The sequence below is a fragment of the Narcine bancroftii genome, chromosome 3, assembly GCF_036971445.1.
Source record: "Narcine bancroftii isolate sNarBan1 chromosome 3, sNarBan1.hap1, whole genome shotgun sequence".
Lineage (NCBI taxonomy): Eukaryota > Metazoa > Chordata > Chondrichthyes > Torpediniformes > Narcinidae > Narcine > Narcine bancroftii.
The window spans coordinates 296,217,967-296,238,796 of NC_091471.1; the positions used below are offsets into that span (position 1 = coordinate 296,217,967).

The following is a 20,830-nucleotide window of genomic DNA, read 5'->3' on the forward strand; positions in this document are numbered from 1 at the left end:
TCCATCTCTTTCTCTCTCCTCCTCCTCTCTCTCTCCCTCCCTCTCTCTCTTTCCATCCCACAGAGTGTCCACAGGCATCCCACAGAGTGTCCACAGGCATCCCACAGAGTGTCCACAGGCATCCACAGAGTGTCCACAGGCATCCCACAGAGTGTCCACAGGCATCCCACAGAGTGTCCACAGGCATCCCACAGAGTGTCCACAGGCATCCCACAGAGTGTCCACAGGCATCCCACAGAGTGTCCACAGGCATCCCACAGAGTGTCCACAGGCATCCCACAGAGTGTCCACAGGCATCCCACAGAGTGTCCACAGGCATCCCACAGAGTGTCCACAGGCATCCCACAGAGTGTCCACAGGCATCCCACAGAGTGTCCACAGGCATCCCACAGAGTGTCCACAGGCATCCCACAGAGTGTCCACAGGCATCCCACAGAGTGTCCACAGGCATCCCACAGAGTGTCCACAGGCATCCCACAGAGTGTCCACAGGCATCCCACAGAGTGTCCACAGGCATCCCACAGAGTGTCCACAGGCATCCCACAGAGTGTCCACAGGCATCCCACAGAGTGTCCACAGGCATCCCACAGAGTGTCCACAGGCATCCCACAGAGTGTCCACAGGCATCCCACAGAGTGTCCACAGGCATCCCACAGAGTGTCCACAGGCATCCCACAGAGTGTCCACAGGCATCCCACAGAGTGTCCACAGGCATCCCACAGAGTGTCCACAGGCATCCCACAGAGTGTCCACAGGCATCCCACAGAGTGTCCACAGGCATCCCACAGAGTGTCCACAGGCATCCCACAGAGTGTCCACAGGCATCCCACAGAGTGTCCACAGGCATCCCACAGAGTGTCCACAGGCATCCCACAGAGTGTCCACAGGCATCCCACAGAGTGTCCACAGGCATCCCACAGAGTGTCCACAGGCATCCCACAGAGTGTCCACAGGCATCCCACAGAGTGTCCACAGGCATCCCACAGAGTGTCCACAGGCATCCCACAGAGTGTCCACAGGCATCCCACAGAGTGTCCACAGGCATCCCACAGAGTGTCCACAGGCATCCCACAGAGTGTCCACAGGCATCCCACAGAGTGTCCACAGGCATCCCACAGAGTGTCCACAGGCATCCCACAGAGTGTCCACAGGCATCCCACAGAGTGTCCACAGGCATCCCACAGAGTGTCCACAGGCATCCCACAGAGTGTCCACAGGCATCCCACAGAGTGTCCACAGGCATCCCACAGAGTGTCCACAGGCATCCCACAGAGTGTCCACAGGCATCCCACAGAGTGTCCACAGGCATCCCACAGAGTGTCCACAGGCATCCCACAGAGTAATTATTAACTGTCCACAGACATCCCACATAACTAGTCTGTATTTGAACTGTAGGAAAAATATTCAGCAAGACGCAGCAGCTTTGATATTCCTAATGGAACATGATGCATTTTTCATTTAAAAAAATTGTTCACAGAAAGTGTTTTAGGAATATTGCTGAACATTTATGATATTCATTTCAAATAACTGTTACCCAGGAGTGAGGTACAAACTTGAATCGAGTTATTTGATTTGGGTGGTTTATATAGACTGTAGCGGCGGCTACACTGCTAACTGAAGGATAACACAACCAGACAGTTTGAGTTCAGTGAGCAAAAACTCCTTTATTGCAGGCTGCCTGGCTGGTCTTATACTCCCAGCCCGGACCTGACTGAGAACCGCGCTGGGAGCCCCGACGTCACTGGGGTGTCACATGGGTCGCCAAGCACGGGCTTCCGAGGCCAGTGCCGAGGTCGGAAGGAAACCCCCGACGGCGCCATTTTGGCGCTGTGTGCATGACAAGCGGGGCTGGTTCGCCTGCCTAATGGCGTACCTCCACAAGACCATGGAGTCTGTAACAAAAGAGATTTGGATATACAATTCAGAAATAGTTTAGCATGGACTAGATGAGCTGAAGAATATGTTTCTGTGCTGTAATGTTCAATGCTTCTATGGGTGATTTTCTGGATGTGAGGTCATGTTGGCACGTAACCATGGCGCTATAGAATAACAGGTTCAAACAGAGAATGAAATCTAATTCAGACATTTAAGTAAAAACACAATGCTGGAAAAAACTCAGCTGGTCAAACAGTGTATTTATGAAGCAAAGATAAAGATATATAACCAATGTTTCAGGCTCAAGCCCTTGGTTTTTGCTACATAAAGTCCACTGTTTGACCAGCTGAGTTTCTCCAGCACTGTGTTTTTACTTCATCCACGGCATCTGCAGACTTTTGTTTTACTTTAGACATTTAAAGTCAGTATATACAATTATAGATAAAGATGTGCATGTTATGTGCTTGAATATACTTACTGTTCTCAAGCCACAAAATATTTTTGTTATTAATATCTGAGGCTTGTGATCTGGTTCATTGATCACAGCAGGACACCTCAACATTTAGAATATGGTTTCAATGTCATGGTGTGGGTTTATTCTAATTGAGCCTTTTGGTATGGTCACATGATCAAGTGCCTTGAGTCACTGGCACAGAATTTGAGGTTCAGTGATAGTTAAACTACATTGCAAATTCATCAGGAGCACGTCACACTTGGCTTCAGGCAGATTCTCAGGGTGGTCAGTTAGAAAATAGCTGATGTGGATTTACACAATGCCCCTCACTGTGTAAGGATACATGTTGCATCAGTGGAGTGCTTGATCAGCATTTTGTCACTAAGAGTGAACCTGGGTTTTAAATACATTTCCATGTTATGCTCTTGAAGTCAAAACATCTTCCAAAGGATGTGACAGGGGTTGACTCCAAAGATGTTGTGGGACAGGAACTAAAATCTTGGTCAAGAGGAAAGGATTAAAGGCCTTCTGAAAGGAGCAGAGAATCAGCATTGGTCTGAGAATCCCAGGTCTTGGGGTCTAGACAGAGCATTAAAACCAGTGACGCAAGAGGCCAGAATTAGAGGCATGCATGGATCTCAGAGGGGTTTATTGCAGTGAGTCACAGAGTGATGGGAGGCACGTGTGGCATGGGGGAAAACTGGATGAGACCATGGATTGACTTGAAAAGAAGAATGTGATGGATACAGTAAACTTTGCTTACCTATGTTCTTATCTTCAGAATTGTTACTGTTACTGTATTTCCAACATTATTTTAAGGGAATTTACCCTGGGATGAGGCTAACTTTTAAAATGATGAAGAGGATATTGCAGTAAAGCAGGAATAACTCCTGACATTACATCTGGCATACAGTGTCTAGTGACAGGACTCAAATTAATGTGTCATTTTTGCAATGTGTCTGTCATATGTATTGCCAGGAGTCTATTGTTTATCAGGAAGAAAGGTGTGTGGGTGGGTGGGTGGGTGGGTGGGTGGGTGGGTGGGTGTGTGTGTGTGTGTGTGTGTGTGTGTGTGTGTGTGTGTGTGAGATAGAGATAATGACATAGAGAAAGACTGTACTGTATGTACCTTATATCACTGTGTATGAGCAACATACTGTGAGAAAAGAACTAAGTCAAAACAGTTTGAGTTGATTTGCTTTGGAAAATGTTGGAAATGTCAAGACCACCTTGCCTCTTATGCACTTGTCTCCCAGGCCCTTGATTGCAACAGGTAATAATGCATGAGATGCCACTGGAAATAACTACCACGGGGTGGAATGTAGCACAAAGGAAACCAAGAAGGATATCAGAATATACATCAGTAACCAAAGTCGACAACACAAGTCTCACAAAGACAGAAGGGTCTAGCTCATGAGGGGTGATGACCCTAGAAACTTTGCAGCCAACAAACTTTACTTGCATTACAGAATTTTGGTGATGTGTGTAAAAGATTAATACTTTTACAGCACATGACCTTTAGGAGATCTCTATAAAGTTCTGTACTGCCAGGAACTTCATTTTGAGTTATCATCTTTTATCTCTCCACCATCAGACTCCTCAACAACAAACTCAATCAGGGTCTCCTTTAAAGTCTCTTACTTTTGCACTTTATTTTTTTTAACCACTCTGTATTGCACAGTTTGTTTACATTTATTTGTTTACACATGTACAATTTTTTTCATTACCATTGAGTAGTAATTCTGCCGCGCCTGCAGGAAAAACAATCTCAGGGTTGTATGGGATGTCATATATGTACTCTGACAATAAATCTGAAATATGAAATCTGAGACACAGCTCTACCCATCTCCCTCAAATAGTAACGTGCTTGTTTAATCATAGTCCAAGACGAATAAATGTTGATCACAACACTGGGGTAATTCTTGTAGTCTTCCCCATTTAGTGGTTTTGTATCCATTCCAGTTTGGCGGGCAGCAGCCTCCTTTGAAGAAGACCGCAGAGCCCACCTCACTGACAAAAGGCAAAGGAGGAAAAACCCAACACCCAACCCCAACCAACCAATTTTCCCTTGCAACCGCTGCAATCGTGTCTGCCTGTCCCGCATCGGACTGGTCAGCCACAAACGAGCCTGCAGCTGACGTGGACTTTTTACCCCCTCCATAAATCTTCGTCCGCGAAGCCAAGCCAAAGATCCATTCCAGTGTCACTGTGGTATTGGGAAATTTAACAGCTTGAGGCTTTATTTCAGTTTTTGCCTCCAAACAATCAGTGAGAGTACAGGTTGAAAATTATCCTCATCAGTAGCCTCTCTCACCTATTATTTAGTGCAGAATGACTGTGCACAGTGAGTCATGTGGCAATGAGTATCAATCATACAAGCTCTCTGTGGAAGTGACCTCCATAAACTTGCTTCGCTTGTGTCATTGAAATGTACAGGTCGGATCCTATCCATCTCAAACCACTTCCTCCATAACCCGATGGCTATCTTTACCAATGATTTTCAAACTGTCCCCCTAAACTCACATTCCACCTTAAGCAATCCCTATGCCATAAGTGTTCTGGGAATGCTTAAGGTGTTATGTGAGTGAAGAAAAAAAAGTTTGAAAACCACTGTTTTAATCGTACCTCATTGACTCGTTAAGTGCACACGGTTTCATAACCTCAAAGGAAATGGGGCATGACTATTTTTCTCAAGCAAAAGATTTCAGTAACAATTAGGTCTCGAGCAGTGGTTCTCAACCTTCCCTTCCCACTCACATCCCACCTTAAGCAATCCTTTACTAATCACAGAGCACTTATGGCATAGGGATTACTTAAGGTGGAATGTGAGTCTAGGGGGGCAGTTTGAAAACCACTGATCTACACATCTCATTGGCTTTTATCCCTCTATGCCTTCCCTGTCTAAATGCTCTCAGCTTGCAGCATCTTCTTGGAAGCTCATTGTAGTCAACCATCACAATCTGTGGAGCGCATTACCTCAGATCTCCAGTCACCAAGTGCTAACATTAACTCTACAGTTCAGGACATTTATTCCATGACTGTCCTGCAAGGAATATGGTTACCATGGCCTAAATGGGCTCCTCAGTTAAGAAAGGATGTGCTGATCTTGGAGAGGGTTCAAGGGAGGTTTACAAAGACAATTCCAGGAATGAAATGAGGAGGAATTGATATGAGGAGCATTTGATGGCTCGTGGTCTGTACTCATTTGAATTTAGGAGAATGAGAGGAGTTCTCATTGAAACATTTCAAATGTCAAAAGGCGAGGAGAGAGTAGACATGGTGTGAGAGTCTAGGACAAGAGGTTACAACTTCAGGATTGAAAGGTGTCCATTTAGAACAAAAGATACATAGGAATTTATTCATCCAGAAGATGGTAAATCTGTGGAATTTGTTGCCGCAGGTGGCTGTGGAGGCCGGTTCATTGGGTGTATTTAAGGCAGCGATTGATAGGTTCTTGATTAGCCAGGGATGATATGAGGCCGGGCAATGGGGCTGAGTGGAAAAAGTATCAGCTCATGATTAATTAGCAGGGCAGACTTGATGGGCTGAATAGCCTATATCTGCTCTTATATGTTATGGTCTTATTATTAGACCCCTAATCCAGAGACTAGGGCTGACTGTACAGGAACACAAGCTCCAGTACCATGTTGGAAACTGGGGAATTTGATTCGAACAAATAAATTGGTACCAAAGAGCTCTTCTCAATAACTGTGTCTTTGAGACTGTCACTAATGTCTATTGGGATAGGACACAGGGCAACCTGACCCAGTTTCGTCTGATTCCAGGACCAGAGATTTGTCACCCTCTGATATGGTCCAGCAAGGCATTCAGTTCAAGATGGGCAATAACTCCCCAGGATGCAGGAAAGGATTCTCTTGAATTCTCAAATGAATTCATTTTATTATTGTAGCCCCTGGCTTGGATCTCTCTTGCATAAGAGGAAAAATCTGTCCTATCACACCATTTCATAAATCTTAAAAGCCTCCATCAGTGCATGCCTGTCTTCCTTCTTCTTCAGAGAAGACCCCCCAGGCTATTCAATTGACCATGAAATGATAACCTGTTTTTATCCTTAAATCATTTTACATCTTTCTCTGCATTGTCTTTGTAATATTTGGATGGCATATTCCCAATTTCAGTGGACTTTACCTCTATGAAGTTCACTTTGACTTCACAAGGTCATTATACCAGCTCCTTTTATTAAGATGAATGGCTGTTAAGATCGGAAGGTTTACTTTGGAATGGAGAGGGCTAAAGCTTGACCAAGTAAAGACTGCAAATGTGAGGTTTATAAATATAAAGACTTTAGAGTCACAGCATCACCCAAATACACCAATTAACTTGCAAACCCTGTACATTTTTGGAGGGTTGGAGGAAACCGGAGCACCCGGAGGAAACCCATGTGTACACAGGGAGAACAGTCAATCTCCTTGCAGGCAGCACCAGATTTGAACCCACATTGCTGGTGCTGCCAACCATGCTGCCTTGAAGGAAAACTCTTCCCTCCATCAAGTAGATCAATAACCGAAGGACAGAGGGTAACCTGCCCCAGCAAGAGATCTAGAAAAAGCTGAGATCTCTTTATACCATCACAGGCATTGACCTCTGTCCACTGAAAACATCTATGTGATGTTCTCCTTCAAGAAGGCAGCCTTCAGACAGAACCCCAACTCCCTTCTCACTGTAACATTCAGGCAGAACATAGTGATGCCAAAAGGATTTCCCCAGTGCCTATCAGGCTCTTGAAGCTCTCTGCACTACCCTAACCCTGACCATAAACTACTCCCAAAAATCAAACATCTGCCTGCACCATTGAAACATTACATTTTTTTGCATTAACTCCAACTGAAAATATTTATCTATCCTTTTCTATTAATTTCCCAGTTTTCCTGAGGTGGTGCATTGTGTTAAGTTGTACTTATTGTCTGTAAGTGTGTTTTACGCAGTAAGCAGGAACTTCATTGCACCTGTACATTGTTTATGTGTATATATATATCAAAAAGCTCTCATCATCCTCCTCACCATTGGTGGGGTCTATAAGCAGTTGGGAACTGATTTCATGAAGAGTTCTATTGGGTGGTTGGACAGGTTTAAATGTGTATGGAAGCTGCATGCATGGCCTGAGAGCTGAGTTGGGTAGCCTCTCAAAGGGTCAGCCAGTCACAATGGGCCTTTGCGCTGAAATTCATCCATCTGAACATCAATGGCAATGTTGGTATGTCATGTCCATTCCTATTCACCCCTGAACTGAATGACAGCTTGGGGTTGTGTGGGGGCCAGACCACATAGGGGACAGCCAGTTTCATTCCTCGAAGAATGCTTGTGCTGTGGTTATTATTAATCACACTGGTATTTTGTATTAAATCATAAAATGTAATTACTGGAATGCAAATCCCTCAGCTGACACCGTGGGATCTATTGGCCAAAACTGTGATTACTGGACTTTGGTAGCACTAAGCTTCATCCTGCTTCCAAATCATCCATACTAGAACAATGAAATGAAATTGAATTTATCAGGCATTGCAGACTGAGATCTGAAGTCACTTCAAAGAACTCAAGATTTTATCTGAATAATTACCGAGAGGTCTAGTTGGTGGCTGTATTTGTTGGTGAACCATTCAGTCATTTTGATAGAGAGGACATTTTTCATTTATTTATTTATTTCCCCTCACAACCTCGCTTACAACTCGGGGAGCCAGGACTGAGATTTAATTGTCAACCCTGCAGGAAATATGACAATGCACAGCAAGATCCCATTGGAAGGTATAACACAGTAAAGGAAGAAGAACCAGGTGTTGAGCATAATTTATAGAAGGATGAATTGGCAGACACAATTAGTTTAAGGATACGTATATAATAAAGAAGGCCTCGGCAGGGTGAACAAGAAAATCCATCTTCCTGAAAAGGGAGGTGGAGACAGGAACATGAATTCAAGGCCATCAGTATAAAGATGAGAAAGGTGAGGTTAGAAGACTTCATTCGCACAGAGGTTCGGGGAGCTCAGTCAGTAAGGGTGATAGAAATGTTCACTGTATTTTAAACAGTACTTGGGTTGAGTACATAGATAATGAACCTTGTGGTAAATGTTAGAGTCTGATTGGGTCGTCTTATTTGAAGCTACATGGACACTATGGGCTGAATGGCCTCCTCCAATTACTGTATGTAACTTTCCTGTGTTTTTGTAATTTTGCTGAGGCACGGTTGCTTGAATTTGGATTCAAGGTGGAGGTGAACCCTGACAGATACTGCAGAGTTTGCATCAAAATAGAATCGCTGCAGCGGGCAATCATTCCACTTCCTTGACAGTTTGGCTCTTATTTTTTATTTATTTTGTTTGTATTTTTCTCAGTACTGCCGACCTAACTTTGAAATTAGATTGTTGAATTCCATGAGATTTAAATTAGTCTGTAATGCATGGTGGCAGTGGAGGGATGATACTTACACTACCATATTCAGTCTCTTCTCTTTGAACACAGTGCGCTGTACAGCACAGGAAGGGCCCTTCGGCCCACAATGTTGTGCCAACCCATATTCACCTATTCCATAATCAATCTAATCCTGGCCTGAAATTGACATAATTCAGTAATTCTTCTCTCGCGGAATGAAATACCGAGGATCTCCATTTCACACATTTCCTCAACTCAGGAAATTCCAGAGTTTTACAACCAGAGAAGTACTTTCTTCATTGGTCACATTATACCTGGTGCAGTGAGAAGAGTTCTTCTGTGAGCAGACTAACTAGTCAATTATAACATTCATACAGATGTATAAAATAGAAGAACGAACATAATGATAGAATATAGAGCTACAATGAAAAAAAGATCAATTAGTATCAAACAAGGGTAGTTGTGGCTTTCACTCAGGAGCCTGTTGGTTTGCAATGTAACACTTTAGAGCCTCTCCCTGATGGGAGGACAGAGAAGAGTGTGACCCCAGGATCTGATGGGTTCTTCAGTGGTGTTGGTTGCCTTTCCTGGGCAGTGAGAGATGTAGATGGGGTCTATGGAGATGAGGGGAATTTTGCATGATGTTCTGAGTTGCATTCGACACCTTCTGCAGTTCCAATCTTGAATAGAGTATCCCACGCGGTGATGCATCCAGTAAGTCTGTTCTTGATCGGGCACATGTAGAAGTTGTTGAGGGATGAGGGGACAGGCCAAACTTCCTTTGTCTTCTGAGAGAGTAGAGAGGCTGGTGCTTGACAGCATGTTTGTCCCAGGTCAATTTAATCCTCAGAACTTGAAGCTGCCTTCTCTTTCCACTTGAATGCCATTGAAGTGGATAGGGGTGAGGACTCTGCTCCCACTCCTGAAGTCAATTATCATCTTTGTCTTATCAACAATGAGAGGGAGAGATTTTTTTATCTTGGCAAAATGCTACTAAACATTCAAGTGTGTGCTGTTGCAATGAGGAGGCACCACACACCATCAACCAACCCTGCTGAGAGCAAGCTCCCAAGTGAGCAATGTGACAATAAGATGCCAATCTGTTTCAGTGGGGTAGCCCCAAACATGAGGTAGAACTCTATGCAGTATCTGGTGTCTCCATGAAGCAGGGAATAACTTTGCCTTGAGTTGATTTCATTGAGGAACTGGATGCGTTGCAGGCACCAGCAGTGGTCAGCACCACTGATTTTCCATGCATGGGTAGGCAGGTAATAATGGTGCTCATGAACCCACAAACACTAGCAGTGATTCCCTGGAACATGGCATTGAGATGGTGTGTGGTCCTCTGTGCAGCTTATTGTGGATCGCAGAAAGACTTTTCTTGGGACAAATACCACGTTACTTGAAGGTCTACGTAATTCCACTGCTGAGTGAGTCCACACAGCCAGACATTTTCAACAGCTGACATTGCTCGGATGAACAAGTTGCCCACTATGTCCCTACCACCTCACACCTTGGCTCTCACCTTTTCAAATAGTGTGCCAAGTTCTTGGATTCTTCCACAAGGGGAAATGTCCAGCTGCAAGATTGCCTGCATCTTGCATTGTAGAATTGTTCCTTTGCATCCATCGGAGGGTAGATACCACCCCAGACGATCCAATCTTTCCTTAAGAGACAATTCATCAAGTCTCTGAATTAACTGAAAACGATTCACATCCTTCCTTTGAATAAGGGATCATAATTCCAGAAATAATGTCACCAATGGCCTGAATACAGTGTGCCAAGTTCTTGGATTCTTCCACAAGGGGAAATGTCCAGCTGCAAGATTGCCTTAATCCCGTAAAAACTTTCTTCCATTCTTGTTATCCCAGGGTGTAATTGAACCTGAGCCTTTCAGTCTTTGTCTGTGATCCATAACTGTTCAACAATCAGTGCCCAGCCTAAAGCAGTCACGAAATGTGGGCTCTGGCTGAATCTGTGCTGTTTTCTTACATGCTGTATGAGTCAGTACCACCCCAGCCTGTTCAAGGATCTGCCTGCTCTCCCTGTAATGAGTCATCACTCATAGAGCTCCCACGCTGAAACTTCAGATCAGGACATCATTATTTTCAGTGTTGAAACCTGCTTGAAGGAGGAGAGCTGCTTGGGCAGAGCATCACACAGGCACTAGTGCCAGGGTGATTCCAACTTTAGTCATTGACTGCATTCTCTACATGATGCTTGTGAATCCAACACAAGGTGAGCTCCAAGGCATCGCTGACTCATTCACTCGAACACAGGAGAGCTTGGGTCTTATGCTTAACAAAGTCCTCTCCAACCTGCTCTCTACCATCTAAACTGCTCCCACCCCACCATAAAAAGTTCCTGAGATATCTCTCTGAAGGAAGACTGAGGACTAACCCTGGGGTAGGATAGGAGGCAGCACGGCTATCACCCTTCAGACTGGACCCAAGCTCACGGATTGCTGGGCACCAGTGATTCCTGCCCTCCTATGTGGCTCGGAGACACAGAACACCCACACAAGCACAACATAGCAGTAGAGAGATACTAAGGCCATAAGACATTGGAGCAGAAATAGGCTCTTCAGCTCCTTGAAGTCTGCCCTACCATTCAATCATGAGTTAATCCATTTTTCCACTCAGTACCACTACCCGGCCTTTTCTCCATTAACCTTTGATGCTAATCAAGAAATACTCAGTTTGTCTATGCAAATCCTTGCACAGTCATTGATGATGTGGGCAAGGGATGTCAATGTTCTCTCCTAGGTCAGCATCGAATCTCCGGCCACACTCAACCATCTTCCCACAAGCCTGACCCTGGACTCTCATATAGGCATGCTGTCCATGCTCTGCTGTGGGAGGTTTCCAAAAGGACAGAGAAAACATTTCAATGACATTTAGGAGTCTTGTTAAAAAGATGTTACATCCTTCCTAACTCACAGGAGTCCCTGGCTCATGACTCTTCAAAATGGAGAACTATTTGGCATGGCAGTGAGAGCTTCAGGTCTTTTTTCTGTCAGGATTCTGCTTCAGGACCAGTCAAAGTGTCGACATTCCGAACATCCTACCCTTTGGGCACCTCCTGTTCCAGCTATGCCAGAGTGTACAGGTCCAACTCTGCCTCATCAAAGTGGAAGCAAGTCATTGATCGCAAGTCAGAGGAAGGACTGGCTGAGACCAAGCAAGCTCAGCTCCTAAGATGGAATTGCAAGGAATGTCCATGCTCGGAAAATCCCGCTCCCACATCAGTTCCAATGGGCGCTCTGCCTCCAACAGTGTTTGTATTACTATCTAAAACTCACAGAACAAAAAAACCAGGAGGAAAAAGTATGTGCTTTACCTGATATTTTAAACATTTTACCAAATGCTAAATAAGGGCATAAATTATTAAGTTCAAAACATGAACTCTGCTTCCTCTCCCACAGCTTTAGTCTGATCTGCTAAATATTTATAAACATATAAATTTCATACTGGAAGGTTGTTTCCACGGTTGGTAGGTAAGACTGAAACAAGGGGACATAGCCTCAAGATTTGAGGGGAGAAGATTTAGAACTGCTTCTCCCAGAGAGTTTTGAATCTGTGGAATTTTCTGCCCAAGGAAGTAATAGAGGCTGCCTGGTTAATCATATTTAAGACAAAGATGGCTAAGTTTTTGCATATGAGGAGAATGAAGGGTTGTGAGGAGCAGACAGGTTGGTGGAGCTGAGTCCATAGTCAGATCAGCAGTGATCTTATTGAATGGTGGAACAAGATCAAGTTCTTTATTTATGTAGGACATTTATTTCAACTTGCATTGACCAAAGTGCTGTACAAACCAAGGCAATCGAACAAACTATTTACAGAACAACGGATCAACGGATTAAGATGTTATAAATAGACCACAGTTGCAGTGAATAGTGCAAAGCTGTTGGAGGTTAGGAACGTACAAAGGGTTTCAGACATTAAATGCTAATGGTAGAAGGTTAGTTTTTAACCTGGATTTAAAGCAGTTGCGGGAGGGGACTAGTTGAATGGTCAGAGGAATGCTGTTCCACAGTTTGGGGGCTACAACCATGAAGGCCCGGACTCCCCTTTGTGTGCACTAAGTGCTTGGAACAGCCAGGTGTCCTGTGGTAGCTGACCTGAGCTGCTCAGGAGTGGAGATCAGAGTGGGGGGTCAATTCTGAGCCGCACTGGCAGCCACTGGAGAGAGGCCAGAATTGAGGTGATATAGTCCCTCTTCTTGCCACCTGTTAGGACCCTAGCTGTGACATTCTGAACCGATTGGAGGCGGGTTATGGAGGACTGGCTAATCCCAGTGTATAGAGAGTTACCGTAGTCTAAACGTGAGAAGATAAGGGCGTGGATAACCCTTTTGAGGATCTTGAGTGAGCAGGGTTGATGGGCCAGATGGCCTATTGCTGCTCTTATTTATATTCTTCTCTCTTAGTTTTAGTTGGTTATGGTATTTCAGTTTTTATCTTAAATATTATTTAAATGTTCCTTTTTTGAATTACCATCAAATGTTTTTTTTTAAATTATGAACTACTCATTAAAAAACAAAATGTTATTCATTTAATATTAAGGAATTATATCCACAAGTATAAATGATTGTTTTAGGAGATGTTTAAAACATGGCTTAAAATACCATTAAACACCCCTTTATGCAATAATTCCCATGGATGTAACAGTGGGAATAGTTTGCAACTACAGGTACCTGAAAATGTCATCAGTGCAATGAGCTTTCCTTGATTGGAGCAGGGAAGATTGCACAGAATGGGCAGGAGGGCTCACTAAACACAGTCCTTGGGGTTTCTAAATCAATCAAACTCTGACGGATACAGTCACTTTCACGCTGTAACAGTGGTGAAAACACTGGCAGACTTGCCATCACTTTGGCTGAAAATTCTGAATGTTTGTGTGTGTGAGACAGAGAATGTATCTGGATGTGTTTCTGACTCTCTGTGTGTGTGTGTGTGTGTGTGTGTGTGTGTGTGTGTGTGTGTGTGTGTGTGTGTGTGTGTGTGTGTGTGTGTGTGTGTGTGTGTGTGTGTGTGACCAGTTGGGTGAGTAGTTGGAAAATAGGTGTGAAAAAGTAGAAAAGATTTGTTCCAAGGCCATAGCTATTCATATGGTAATATGGCATATAAAACAATTCAGCACTGGGGTGGGAGCTACAAAGAGGTTGCATGCTTTCATACTCATTTCAAGTTGCTTCTGACTGGAAGTGAAGTCCTCCTTTTATCAAGGTGAAACTCCCTGTGCATAATTTTCAGATTCTATCGCACTTTCATTTAGAATCAGTTATTATAAGGAGATGTTGTGAAAGAAGACAGCTGCCTTGCAGTGCTTGAAGAAAGTGATTTGTGTTTTACAGATGAATGCAGGGGATGGTTTTTTTGGACCCATGTGCCTCATCTGACATTTAACAAGACTGACCTTCTACCTCAGCACCATGTTCCTGCCCCATCTCTAGGGTCATGCTCAATTGTCTAATGTCCAAAATCTATTAATTCTCTGGTTTGGATGAATCCAAACCCTTGCCTCCATAGTCTCCCAGGGCAGTGAGTTCCAAAGCTTTACCTCAAAGAGTGAAGCAATTTCTCCTCACCTCACCCTGAATAGGCAACCCCTTGTCATACCCCTCTCAGAAGTTATGCTCCTAATTTGGAAATACAGACACCAGGAATTCATTCCGCCCAGCAATGTCCTATATATGGTCAGAGTCGGAAAGTTATGCAAGCATGGATGCAAGACTTTTGGCCCACTGTGTCCAAGGTAATGAATGAGTACCCTTTACCCTAATCCTAATTTATTTCCCTTTCCTCCCCCCCCACCCACCCTTCCCCCACCACTGACTCCACCACTCACCTACACACCAGAAGTAATTTAGTGGCAGATTAATCTATTGACTTGTATGTCTTTGGGGCATGGAGGGAAAATGGAGCACCCAGGGAAATCCTGCGGTCAATGGGAGAACATCCAAACTCCACACAATCAATGCAAGGTCAGCATTGAACTGTGAGAAAGTTCACCACCATCTTTGCTCACACCCAAGATTCAATATTTTAAAAATAATCTTGGACAGAATTGAACACAGGGTGAAATAATTAATTATAATGTATATTGTGAACAGACATCTTCTGCATCGCTGCTAATTAAACTACTAGGAGTGGGTGAGGACATATATAGGACATTGCTGGGTGGAATGAATTCCTGGTGTCTGTATTTCCAAATTAGGAGCGTAACTACTGAAAGGGGTATGACAAGGGGTTGCCTATTCAGGGTGAGGTGAGGAGAAATTGCTTCACTCTTTGAGGTAAAGCTTTGGAACTCACTGCCCTGGGAGACTATGGAGGCAAGGGTTTGGATTCATCCAAACCAGAGAATTAATAGATTTTGGACATTGGAGGGGGTGAGGCTGAGGCAAGGGTGTTGAACTGGAATGATTTGTAAAGGAGTCTGCAAAAAAAAAGGTTTTAATGTAAAAGTAGGATTTAAAGAGTGTGTGCAAAGAGACAAATAATCTTCTGGAGGAACTCAACGGCTGGAACAAGCTTCAGATTCCAGCATCTGCGATCTCCTGCACATCCAAATAGATTGAGGGGACAGGACTGAGCCCAATGGCTGCAGCTTTTTCCCCAAGGATGTGTAAATAAGCAAGAGACCAGGCTCATGGACTTATTTTCAAACCAGCAGGTTATTTGGCCAGGACCATTGAGCAATGTTCACTGGATTTCAAAATTTTCTTTGAGCAGCACTGTTTAATGGTTCTGACACAGAGCTTTTGTGCATGAGCCCAGGCCTTTCCCTTCTCTGTCACATGAGGTGACACAATATATCCACAGCAGCCAGTGATGTCAATGCCAAATCTCACCTGAAGGATATCACCAGCTACCGGTTTTTGTCCAGTGTCTGAAGCATCAACTTTTAACCAGGAGACATCAGATACATTCAAGAGTTTTCCAATCATCTTTTGGCTCCAGCAGGGAACTCAGAACCTTGGAAAGTTCATGATACAGGAGGCCATTCAGCTCACTGTGGTGTGCCTGCTCAAACCGAGCTCCCAGCCTGATGCCACCTTCAAGGATCAGGTCCTCATCTCTTCCAATAAACACACTGGAATGTGAGAAGGGTTTCAGCTTCTCCCACCCTGTCAGGCAGAGAGTTCCGGATGCCTTTAAGGAAATATTTCCTCATCTTCCTTCCATCCCTTCTCTGTTACTTTAAATTTATGACACCTGTCCTCCTACTCTTACCAGGGATCTCATAATTTTGCAAGCCAGCATCTTCTGTTCAATAAAACAATAGCTTATTCAATCCCTCCTCATCTCTTCAGCTTTCTGGACTTCAACCTCTGCCTCTGTCTGCAGCTTCCCCAGGGCCACACCGCTATCCCGCAGCATATGAGCTCTGATTGATCTCCTGCTTTGCCAGCTGAGATCCAGGTGCAAAGACTGAGAAGAGGACTGGTATGGAGACTTTGCTTGACCCAAGTCTGTGCTGGGATCAGTCAGGGGCCAAGAACATTGGTTTGGATCAGATTCTATGTTATTGTTCAACAGATGAAGATGGTAATAATACATTTCTGAGAAGACATCTTTGAATTGGATTCTTCAAATCTTTCTTGTTCTATGGAGCCAAAGGCTTTGTGAGGTCCAAAGAGGCCACTCAATCATTGGATGGATTGACTGGGAAAAGTTGTACTTACAAAATGTGTTGATGTGGACAGGGATCACACCACAAAATTCTGACATCTTCAGCCACTGCCGAGGAGTCCTCTGCAGATGATTTTCCGTGAGCCACAGCAGATGAACCCTCTGCGATGACCACATCAGACCTGTGCTTCCTTCTTGAAGATGGCTGTGAACAAGATCACCTGGTGGAATCTCTTTCTGAAGGAGGTAGAAGAGCAAAAATATACATTATTAGGTTTCCTCGCCCTAATTTAGTGCTGCATGGGTGGCGGTGGTCCCTGTACTTGCTGGCTGGTGGAGGTCATGGGTTTGGGAGGTGCTAGTGGCATGAACTGGACAAGTGACTGCACTGCCATCTGTTCATCGACATTGGACTGGCACGAGAACCCATCGCAGGGACTGGCAAGGTCAAGAGCTGTGAAAAGCCCAAGACAAAGCCTATGACTCATTGACTGGGATTGATCTCTTGACTTTGCCCCTTTAGTGACTTCTACACTTTTGACTAAGGACTTTCAAATGTGATGAAAAAGACATTTTTTTAATACATCGTTTTAGCAGCAGAGTTGGAGAGAAGATGCTTCAGAGAGCAAAAGATTTTGAGGCAGTCTTGTTTAAAGACACCAAGTTCTGGGGTGTTCACTGACAAACACTCTTCCCAAATTTTTGGATTTTTACCTTTTAATACCCAGGATCTTGTCAGGCATCAAAGACTAAAAATCTGTTTTAAAGGGCTGACTTCATATTGTAAATTCAATAAAATAAATATTGAACATTAATAAAACAAATTGAAGGATTACCCATATAGCTTAATGAGGTGGAATTATGTTAATAATTGGCTTGATTTTACCCTTTCAACAAGTCCCTATTGATGTGTGGGCCCCATCAGAGGCAATAATTGTGTTTCCTTTCAAAGGCGAGCAGCTTTTGGTTGCTTTGCATCGAGCGAAGTTATTGGGAGAGGATTTGTGGGTCCGATTTGTTAATTAATGCATTGTTTTTTGTTGGGGTGAGCAGTGCAGGGTTAAAGCTGGCCGAGGGAGCAGCTTGAAAGATAATCGGGTTCCACCGCAGCAGGGAGACGGTGGCTGCTGCTCTGTGCCAGACGCTCGAGGATAATGAGTTGTATTTTAGCAGAGTGAAAGGAGTGGGTGAGCTCAATGGGGAAAGCTGGCCTGTTGGCTGCTTCAGTTTAACGGACGGTGCGGCTGTGAATAGGAATCCAGCCTTTTCCCACGCCCAGAAGACTGAACAGAAATCCACTGGTGGGGTCAGGCGACATCACTGCTTCGACACACTCTGCATACTTATTGAATCCACACACAGCCCGTCTGCATCCAGACAATCCCGCTCCATTCTGTATACAGCACACATGTGTACACACATATATCACAGTGAAATATTTCAGCACTCTCTCTGCTGTCCTAAAACACACATGCCTCCATCTGCCCCCAGACAATGAAATAATTCTCTGCTCATCACTCTGAAGATAGCCACAGCTTGCCATTCAGCTCTGCACCACAAATCGAGGTTCTAAATTAAAATTTTTAAATATAGAATTACAGCATGGTAACAGACCCTTTTAGCCCATGAGCCCTGTGTCACCCAGTATGTTTTGAATGGTGGGAGGAAACTGGAGCACCCAGAGGAGAGCTCTGCAGACACGGGGAGAACATACAAACACCAATGGATTTGAGCCTGGGTCACTGGTGCTGTAACAGCTACGTTAACTTTGCCGCTCACCCACACTCCTCCTTGCCCCAACACACCCCCTCTCCATCCTCCTGCTCTCCCAAGGGCGAGTTCGCCCCTCTTCCGGGGTTGCCCTGAACAATTTCATTGAGATTTTTGAGGAGGCAATGAAGGTGGGTTGATGAGGTTGGGGCACAATCATTCCAAGGAAGCTCAGCAGGTCACACAGCATCCATACAAAGTTAAAGGCCATATATGTTTCAGGCCTGGGTCCTTCAAACAAGATGTCTGTTTACCACCTGTGACCAGTAATATATATATATATATATATATACACACACATATAAAAATAAATATGACAATGGTGAAAAGTAGGTAGGGGCGATAATAGGTTTGCAAATGATATCAAGATTAGTGAAGTTGTGAACAGTGTGGTGGGCTGTTAAAGAATTCAACGGGATGTAGACCAGTTCTAAACATGGGCAGGGAAATGTCAGATAGTATTTAATCTGGACAAGTTGTACTTTGGGAGGTCAAATTTTGGAAGCAATTGTATACTGTGAAGTGTTGGGCACTCTAAAGCATTACCAGCCTATCATTTCTTATTTCCCTTTAACAAAGGTACATCATTCATTTCCTCTCACATACCACTGCTGTAAATTTTCTCTGATGTAGCATCTGGGTAGTATTAATAAAAATGTGGAGAGAAAAAAAGATAGGATGAATATTGATAGTCATGTGAACTTGATGGGTTGAAGAGCTTGCTTCCATCCTGTATCTCTTTATAACCCTCTATATGACTCTCTAAATTTGTCAGTCATTGTTTCCTTTTTGTACTGCTCACAAGATTCATAAATGATTTGGAAGAGAGGACCAAGTGAAGTGTATGTAAGGTTGCTAAATCAAGCGGAAGAGCAAGTTGTACAGAGGATTCAGAGAGTGCACAGAGAGATATAGATAGGTTCAGTGAGTGGGCAAGGGTCTGGCAGATGGTGTACCACTCTGTTAAATGTGAGTTTGTGCACTTTTGAAAAAAAAATAGCAAATCAGGCTATTATCTAAAGGGTAATTTTTTTTTATTTCTTTCTTACTACAGCTCTGCCTTCAACTCCAAAGTCCCCAATAAACTCATTTCCAAACTTCAGGATCTAAGCCTCAGCGCCTCTCTCTACAATGACTTCCTGCTAACTGACTGCAATCAGTGAAGATGGGGAACAACATCTCCTCCACTATCACACTCAACACAGGTGCTCCTCAATGCTGTACTCAGTTCTTTACTGCAGTCCCTCTACACCCACCACTGTGCGGTTAAATTTTTTAAACGTTAAATGAAGACATACGGCATGGTAACAGGCCATTCTGGCTGACGAGTCCATGCCCCAATTTTTACACCCAATTAACCAGTACATTTTCAATGGTGGGAGGAAACTGAAGCCCCTGGGGAAAACCCCCATAGACACGGGGAGAACGTACAAACTCCTTACAGACAGTGTGGGATTCGAACCTCAGTCCGAATCACTGACACTGTAAAGGCAATGCACTAACCGCTGCACCTACCATGCTGCCCCAACAATACCACTCCAACACCTCAGTAGTGGATCAGGGAATACGACCAGACAAAATACAGAAACAAAATTGAAAGATGAGTGGCATGTTGCCAAGATAACAACCACTCTCTCAACGTCAGTAAGACAAAGGAGATGATCATTGAAGAGGGGGCAGAGACCACACTCCTGTCCACTTCAATGGCACTGAAGTTGAAAGAGTGGACTGCTTCAAGTTCTCAGGAATAAATATCTCAAATAACCTGATCTGGGCCAACCACAATTACGTGATTGTCAAGAAAGCACCAATGCATCTACTTTCTTGGAAGACTAACGAAGTTCGACTTTCCCAACCCCGCCCACCCACCCCCCCCCCCCCCCACCACCACCACCCCTTAACAACTTCTACAGGTTCAACATTGAAAGCAAACTTGCTAGATGCATCCCAGTGTGAAAAAGGAGCTGCTCTACTCAAGATCGGAATAAACTACAGAAGGTGGTGAAAGCAGCTGAGAACACCAATGAACTCCATCTACATCTCCCACTGCCTAGGAAAGGCAGCCAGCATAGATCCCACCCCTGACACACTCTTACCTGCCTCTTTCCATCAGGGGGAAGACTTACAATGAGAAAACGTGCAGCCAACAGGCTCCTGAATGAACACCATACTGGTGCTGGCATGCTGCCCTGGCTTGGGGTTCATTGACTTTTTATTTTTCATTGCAATCCTATACCCTGTCACTGTGTTCTGTACATGGCTATATGAATGTTAGAGATAATCTTCTCATTGCACCAAGGTATGGGTCAAATAAACTTAAACATAAACCAGAAGTGAAGGCATCAAGCATAATAAATCCAAGTTTGCTAACAATACAAAGGGTGGCATGTTAGCGTGGTGGTTAGCACAACACCAGCAACTAGGACTGGGGTTCGAATCTGGAATTATCTGTAAGGAGTTTGTACGTGGTCCCCGTGTCTGTGTGGGTTTCCTCCAGGAACTCTGGTTTCCTCCCACCCTTAAAATGTACCACATTATAGGTCAATTGGGTGTAATTGGACGGCACAGGCCCGAGGGTCGAAATGGTCTGTTATTCTGCTGTATGTCTAAGTTTAAAATTTAAATCTGGTGGGCAATTTGAGCTGTGAGGAGGCTGCAGAGGGGTTTAAGGGGAAAAGTAGAGATAACTGGTGAATGGGTAAGGACACG

The 20,830-nt window shown here is 44.2% G+C and overlaps 1 long non-coding RNA gene across 1 annotated transcript in view; it reads left to right on the forward strand.

The window, feature by feature from the left end:
• Positions 1-20,413, forward strand: part of LOC138756519 (uncharacterized) — a 35,938-nt gene extending 15,525 nt beyond the window's left edge. Inside the window, exons 3-4 of the long non-coding RNA XR_011353125.1 lie at positions 19,176-19,326; positions 20,035-20,413. This is a non-coding gene — a long non-coding RNA (uncharacterized lncRNA). The remainder of the gene's footprint in view (positions 1-19,175; positions 19,327-20,034) is intronic.
• The last annotated feature ends 417 nt before the right edge of the window (positions 20,414-20,830 follow it).